Source organism: Canis aureus, chromosome 30 (assembly GCF_053574225.1).
Source record: "Canis aureus isolate CA01 chromosome 30, VMU_Caureus_v.1.0, whole genome shotgun sequence".
Classification (NCBI taxonomy): Eukaryota; Metazoa; Chordata; class Mammalia; order Carnivora; family Canidae; genus Canis; species Canis aureus.
The window spans coordinates 19,314,964-19,323,453 of NC_135640.1; positions in this window are offsets into that span (position 1 = coordinate 19,314,964).

Genomic DNA, 8,490 nt, shown 5'->3' on the forward strand with positions numbered 1-8,490 from the left:
ATAACCATCTGAACAATAGTGCATGCTTCCTATTTCTGTTCAATCTTCATATCTTACAGTCAGTGAACATTATATAAGAAAACATTCAAAATTTTATTCTGTAATTGCTATTTATAGGCTTTTGAAAAATCTTAATTGATGTCAATATTTATTGAATTGCTCATTATCATGGTAACATGGTATCTGCCCTAAAGGAGATTAATGTGTACATGAAGAGACATAATGTACCTGACATAACTACTGGAGGAGAAGTATAATGAAATATTTTAAAAAATCAGGCCAAGAAAATACTTTTCTCTAGCTACTAAAAAATAAATTTCATATAGGAGGTGATAGTCAACCACATGGAAAATATCAAGGTGTAGATGGGCACCGTTTGGGGCAAATTAAAACTTTGCCAGGCAAATCAGGACATGTGGTCACTGTATTCATGGAAGATGTTACTGACAGGAGTACATAGCTGTGTGGAAGTAGAAAAACAAAATTCAGATTCTCTAACATTATCATCTAGGAATGTACATCTGAATTTTGGACTCATGCATGCCCACTCATAAGAAATACAGCTATAGTGAGGATGATTCCACATTTCTGCAGAATGGGAACATACATTTAAGCTAAGATTCTTCAATACCGGTGACACATTACACTTGAAAACCTCCCACCTTGCAAGTCTTAAGTATTAATAAGGGCAAGGGAAGTTTGGAGAGTTGGAAGCCTCTTTTGATCTCTGCCACAGGGATAAGCAAGTATGGAGGCCAGGAACTGTCCTTCTGTCCTTCTGTGCTGGATGAAGTTACCCAAGGTCCCTCTCCATCCACTACCATCATTCTTGTAAGCAGAAAAAGAAAAGGGAGAGGTTCCAAAACCTGGATTCAAGTGAAGGTAAAAAAAACTTAATTCAGAGATAATATTCGTTCTTTCATATATTTATTTGATAAATATTTATCAGGCGCCTATTGGTGGGGAATAAAACCAGTCCAAAACTCACGACCTAGTGGGAAAAGACAAACATTAAAGGAGTAAACAAGTATACCCCCAGTTGTGATATGTGCTCAATGAGTGTTTGTTGAATGAGTAACAGATGCAATTATGAATATAAACATGGAATGGGATAATCAGGGGAGGATTTGGATTATGTAGATCTGCAGATCTAAGTGGAGGCAGGATGGTGTCGTGTCTTCCATCATGATCATCCACCCCGAACTATTAACTTGACTTAGGGAGAACAATGTAGAATCTGGGAGAAGATTCCAGGGGTCTAGTGGCCCCCAACAGGTTAGAATAAACCATGTGGAGTAGCATGTTTAGGGAGAGGTTGATGTCTATAGGTGGGGAGATTGATTAAGGGATTAAGATATTGAGGGTTCTATTTTATTCCTAGGAATTTTTCAAAAGTCATTAGAATTACATGCTAATGAGCCTCAGTGGAGATGAACTTGAATTTACAATGGTTATCCCAGTCTTGTTTTAGAACTTCATATAATTTTGTAACTGTCATATTATTTGACTTCATAAATATTTAAAAATCTAATCCATTCTTCATTTTATAGTTTCAGATTAAGCGACTCCTACCTGTTAAGGAAGAGAGGAAGTACTTAGCTAATACATTTAGGATGATTTCTTATCTCTCCATCTTGAAAACCCTTGAAAATTAAGGCTGCCTTATGAATGTTTGTGCCCATTCTCTAGAGAGCAGTCTTACAGCATCAATTTTTTATGTAGCATGGTTAATTTATTTATTGTTTGTATAAGGGATTTGACAGTAGAAATATATTTACTTTCATTATTTTTTTTTCCCCTTTCTGTTCAGGTTTATTTTAAAGGAGTTTCTTTGGAATGCAGAATAGATAGCCTTTATTATGGGTAAATGATTACCTCTACATATAAAGAAAAAGTACGCCTAGAGGAGAAAGAGACTTTTATGGATGTTGGTATCTATGAGTTATCTGACAGTATGTTCCTTGCTATTCTCCAAATTTCCATGTTGCTGTGCTGCAGTATACACATACATTTGGCACATAAGCCATTTACCCTGAGAAACAGTGTCTGAATAAATAACGAAGTAACAGATGTACCTCCAGAAGGATATTTAAATTGATTTTTGTCCTAATACCTTTGTTTTCTTCCCCAAATTCTCCCTAACGCGGTATGTCATTCCACATAGCTTAGTTTACTGCTATTATGGTTGCTTTGACACCATTGTGTTTTAGTCACTTGATATTTTTGGAGAAACACTGAATATTTGTGAATACCATAAGGGACATATTTTACGTTTTCTAGGTCTTTAGCAATTCCTCTTCCTGACACACTTTTCTTTTCTTTTCTTTTTTTTTTTTCTGACACACTTTTCTTGTTAGTAAAATAGACCACTTTTATAGAAAAAAAAATCCTGGTTCATCAAATATATTCATTCATGGTTTTATGGACTCTTAGTTGGATTTTCTTTCCCTCAACACTTAGTTTTATTTTGCTTTGTTTGAATTTTCCATTTATGTGGCATTTGTGATATGTTGGTCTGTTACTCAGAGGACCAAAGCAGATTTAACAGGACTTTTAGTTTCTGATTTATTTGGAAATCAAATAAGAGAGTATCCCCATTTGCTATAAATTGATATAGTCTTTTTTTTAAGATTTTATTTATTTTTTATTTGAGAGAGAGAGAGGAATGAGAGTGGGAAAAGGGGCAGAGGGAGAGAGTCAGAAGCTCAAGCAGATTTCCTGCTGAGCATGGAGCCTACTGGGCTCCATCCTAGGATCCCGAGATTATGACCTGAGCTGAAATCCAGAGTCAGAGGCTCAATGAGCTGAGCTACTCAGTTCATCCTTCTTTTTTTCTTTCATAGTCTTTTTGAAAGAAAGAATGAAGAAAGGTTAGGAGGGAGGTAGGGAGGAAGGAAAGAGGAAGGAAGGAAGAAAGAATAGTAGGGGAAAGAAAGAAGGGGAGGACAGAAAAAAAAAAAAAAGGAAGAAAACTGTTAAAAAATGGAACCTGGGACTCCTGGGTGGCTCAGTGGTTGAGCACCTGCCTTTGGCCCAGGGCATGATCCTGGAGTCCCAGGATCGAGTCACGTCAGGCTCCCTGCATGGAGCCTGCTTCTCTCTCTGCCTATGTCTCTGCCTTTCTCTCTGTGTGTCTCTCATGAATAAATAAATAAATAAATAAATAAATAAATAAATAAATAAATAAAATCTTAAAAAAAAATAGAAGTTTATATAAAGCTTAAAAAGACTTTAGAAATAATATAGCTTAGTGAATCCCAACTTCTTTGAGTAGGAAACCCTATTTTTAACATATTTTTCCAGGACCCTACATAATAATTGTTCTTCTAGCAACTATTAATAAATATGTGGACAAAAGTTTTATGAATTTAGTGACATTTAAAAATTCAGTTTCATCGGTATACCTTTGAAAAATTAATGCATATATGCATATAAGACTTATTCTGACTGGGGATAATTTAGTACATATAATGATGAAGATTTGAAAAATTTGTTAAAGGGCAGCCCAGGTGGCTCAGCAGTTTAGCGCCACCTTCAGCCCAGGGCCTGATCCTGGAGACCCGGGGTTGAGTCCCACGTCAGGCTCCCTACATGGAGCCTGTGTCTCTGCCTCTCCCTTTCTCTCTCTCTCGCTCTCTCTGTATCTCTCATTAATAAATAAAATTCTTTAATAAAAAAAAGGAAAAATTTGTTAAAAAACAGCATTTCTGGAGCAGAAGGCCATCCAATCGGGAAGCATGAACTTCTCCAACTCATTCTTTTTATATTTTAAAATGAAGACTAAAAAAGTGAAGAAACTTGCTCACAATTATATTAACTGAAAATTTAGATTTATGATTCTGCTAGCTATGAGCAGTTTCTCTGTATCACAATACTCATTTGCGAATTTGTCAACTAAGTACCTAGATAATTCAGGCTAGACCCTTGGAGTAAGGATGACCTTAGTTTATCTTTATTTTTGATTTAATTATATCACTGTTTTTTTAGTTGTGTTGATATATATTATTAGGACAGGATTCAGTAATTAAGCCAAGATTAAGAAGTATTGGTTCATGGTAGATTGATAACAGTGATACCCAGTTGCATTGCTTTAAAATAATAGAGAAGCATTAAAAGGAAATTTTAATTTACAGAGTTGATATTTAGTTAGACATTCACATAATTTCTTATGATTTTTAAGATCCAAGAAGATATACTTTTAATAATTGAATTTTACAAATATTTTTAATTCCTCACCTGAATGGTCAGAATATGTGACAGACTTAGTAGCTCCTAAATTTAAACTTCAAATAATTGAAAAGCATGTTTTTGTAAGCATTTACAATTCTTTATTAAATTTCTAACAGCATTATGAATGTTGACACTTTCTTAGATAGCCCTGTCAAAGCTAACAATTCTACTAGCATTATAAGAAAAGTAGAACTGGCTTGTAAATGACATAGGTCATGCATTCTATAGCACAGGCATATTTTGAAAAGAACGAATAAATCACAGGGGACTTTGTCCAACTGCTCATTCTTGCGTTTGAGCCAGTTACATGCCTGCACGGATATCAAGGTGTCACTTCTGAAGAACAGAGAGGATAAACCTTAGATTCAATGCTCTCTTCCTGGAAATGACAACTAATTGTTGTTTAGAAAAAATAAACTGTTTTTGCCTATTGCTAAAATAGTTGTTTTGTAATAGGGTTTTTTTTTTTTCCACTTTCAAGTGTTTTCTTACATCATGGCAATATTGTTGATAGTGCTCAGGAGACTTATTAACCATCATTAAATAAAATGTAATAGAATGAATAAATTAGTTAATATTGGATTCCAATAGTATTTCACATATCTTAGTTATAATCATTTTTAACATTGTAACGAATCCCCTGTAGACCATCGCAATGGACTGAATATTTGTATTTCCCACTCCCCTCATTCATATGCTGAAATCCTCTATGTGATGGTGTTGGGAGATGGGGCCTTTGGGAGGCAATTAGGTCATGAGAGTGGAGCACTCAGGAGTAAGACCTGTGCCCCCAGAGAGCTCTTTATTTCTCTTTTCATCATATAAGTATCTAACCAGGACTTGGCAGTCTGTAACCCAGAAGGCCTTCACTGGACCTCTACTATGCGATACCCTGATCTCTGATTTTCAGCCTCAAGAACTGCAATAAAGTGTTGTTGTTTGTAAGTCACCTGGTCTATGATATCTTATTATAGGAGCCTGAACCAAGACAGCCATTTTTGTCACCTTTTGCTCTGGAACTCATATGAATGAACCCCGCTGTGACTGAGGCTAAAGCCATTGTATAGAGCTGCCCCAGTGAGGAGCCACTGAATGCACATGGATGCCTGGAATTCAGACTGTCTGTCCTTGAGGCTTATTAATGGACATAAGAAACAGATGCTTAGCGGGGATTGCAGACATTTGAAAGAGAATAGAGACGGTCAAGGAGTAAGTTGTATATTTGGGACAGACAGATTCCATAGCATACTATTAAGGGGCCTGATGTCACTTTTCAAAACTTTGGATTCCAAATATTGTTGTTTAATTGATGTTTCAGAGCCTTTGGGGACTCAGTGGTTGAATCATGCCTGAAATTTCTTTGGGACCACTATTACTGAGATTACCTCGCTATTTTGGGTAGAGAAGAGTTACGTTTTAGGTTGTTGAGTCAGTGTTGAACTTTTTTAGCTTAATCGGTTTGAAGTTCTTGGGATTTTGTTGTTGTTGTTGTTTCATTTTGATTTTTACTGGGCAGAGAACCTTAACTTGTAACAGTCCTCTCCCCTGATTGCCAGTCATGTGGTCTTATCACACCTTGGTCTCCGGCAATCTGCAGGCCAAACTCTATACCTGTGCCAACATTCCTCATCTAACCCTATGTTTTCTTGATTGCCCAAGAGCTCTAATCTCCCCCTGCCTTTTTTAAAAAAGATTTTATTTATTTATTTATTTATTTATTCATGAGAGACACAGAAAGAGGCAGAGACATAGACACAGGGAGAAGCAGGCTCCTCCCAGGGAGCCAGATGTGGGACTTGATCCCCAGACCTGACCACAATCACACCCTAAGCTGAAGGCAGACGCTCAACCTCTGAGCCACCCAGGCATTCCAGAACTCTTATCTCCTGATTGATCTGAAAGTAGTTCTTGCATTTCTAGAGGGGAAATATGTTTGCTATAAGAAAGTCATTTGTCTTTTATGATACCTTATGCACATCGCAGGGAAAAACAAAGTCAATTCATAAAAAAATGAATATTTGTTGCTTTCCCCTAAATTTCAGTAATTTAGTATTTTTTAAAATGGAACTTTTTTGAAAACTTCTAATTGATATCTCCCACTTTGCTGCATGAAAAAAAAAATTATTTAAGGGAGATTTCCCTCCCCCCACCCCCACCATGCTCTCCAGAGAGTATCAAATACCACAAAAATTCTGTATTTATGACTACTCAAAATGTGCTCTCTAAATTTAATGATGATCCATCTACATGTTTTCTGGTGATGGAGAAACAAAGAAAAAAGCTGGTCATGTTAGCCAGTCCTTTTTAAAAACATCACATCTAAAAAGAGCCTTTAATAACTTGTTGTCTTAGCAAGTAAGGTAGCTGCTAGAATAATGGCTAAATAGCCCTAGTTAATGGATGCAGCCACCCGAACTAATATAATATGAGCCCAAAGAGAGGAAACCGTATTTTAGAAGTCTCTACAACCGTATGAGGATATGCTTATTACTGTAATTTGGATTTTCTGGAGTACTAACAGCATGGAGCTCCTCCTTGCCAATAGTGGCTTCAAGGACTGGCTGACTTTTTAGGCATCTAAGCCATTTAGGATATTGGGATGTAGTGATAAGTAGGAAATTACATCCAGTGCTTATATTGTAATCCATTGGTATTCTTCCCCAAATAGGGAACTGTTCATGATAGTTCTGGGCCCACACATATCTGGGAATAGGATGGCACGGAAAGAGAAAGGAGCTCCCATGAAGAATCCTAATTCTGCAAGCATTTGGAGCACTCAGGTAGTCAGCCATTGAGGCTTATCAACCTGGACAAAGGCTAGAGAATTCCTACCAAAACACATAATTCTTCATTCCTCTATGCTAACCATGACACTCCATTCAGACTTCCAGTACAGCATTTACACGCACAGTCCTTATTACATTTCTTTCTCCACACTGGACTGTGAACCCCTCCAGCAGCTCTCTGACCACAGCCACACCCAGGGACACTTTGACATGATTTACAAGGCTGAGCTAGATATAGACCTTTATTGCTTTGAGGATTTATATTTTCCATTTCCATTCAAAAGCCCAGCATTGCCTGTTTCTTTATGACATCTAGCCAGTAGCAAAACTCACAAGATCCATAACTATCATAAGATTTATTAATTGCCCATGGACCTGTAATAAATTAGTAATTTAATGGTAATACAAGGAAAAATAAACTGATAGATACTATTATAATTATTGTGGAATTCTACTTTCTTGGGTAGGATGGGCTTAATAATCCTTAAGGCCTTTTTTAAGTGCTAGAAATCTTATTCTGCAAGACTTGTTCTTACTGTAACAGGATTTACCTTTTTTTCCAAGAAAGCAGTCCAATAAATGTTCAGAGTGTACTTGTGGCTTGTGAAAGCCAAAGACAGGGAGGTGTTATAGGAAAATGTACCACCCGTTAAAAACAAAAGATGCTATTTAACAAATTCTGGTGCATTTAAAGCATCATAATGGGAAAATACCAATCCGATCGAAGCTCACTATAAATGTATCCTCAGGGTTCCTATCACAAAGTTAGGTATAGATGAAAATCTTATGAAGTTGTTTTCCATACTCCAGGTTAAACTCTAGCATCTTCAGAGGGTCTGATATAAAGACCAAGTCAGATTATGGAAAAGTGTCTTTGTAGGTTTTAGAACGCTTTACTTCTAATGGAAGCTACAGATCACGGATAGATGATCGTAAAGCAGTTCATACATATACATCCAGGAAATTCCCAAGTATGCAGAATATTTGTGTTGATGGTTTTCTCTGGAGCTGCATTCTGAGGCTACCATCAGTTGGGAAAACCGTGCTTCAGATACTCTCTTCGGTTTGCTCCTGTGGCATTTAGTCAAACAACCTGCTTGGAAGTAATCTATTTGCAGAACCTAGGTGGGGGGAAAACCTGCCACATCATAGAATTCACCGAGCAGGTTTTGGCTCCCACGTCGCCAATCCATCTTAAATAGTGGCTAGTGCCCTGCATCTAGCAATGCATATGATCAAGCAATTTAGCACAAAGAGAGAAAGGCCCTGCAACTTGGCATCCCCGTGGACATCAATCTTTGAGAAAACGAAATGGATCCAACTTTTGCCAGAGTTTAATAGCAAAGCTGTCACATTTCACACAAATGAGTATCGGGTCTGTTAGCGAATGGAAAGAAGGGACCTGGGGAGGCAGAAGAGAGGAGGTGGGGCTGCTGAGCGCACTCTCTTCAAAGAGGCTCCAGTTTTTAGGGGA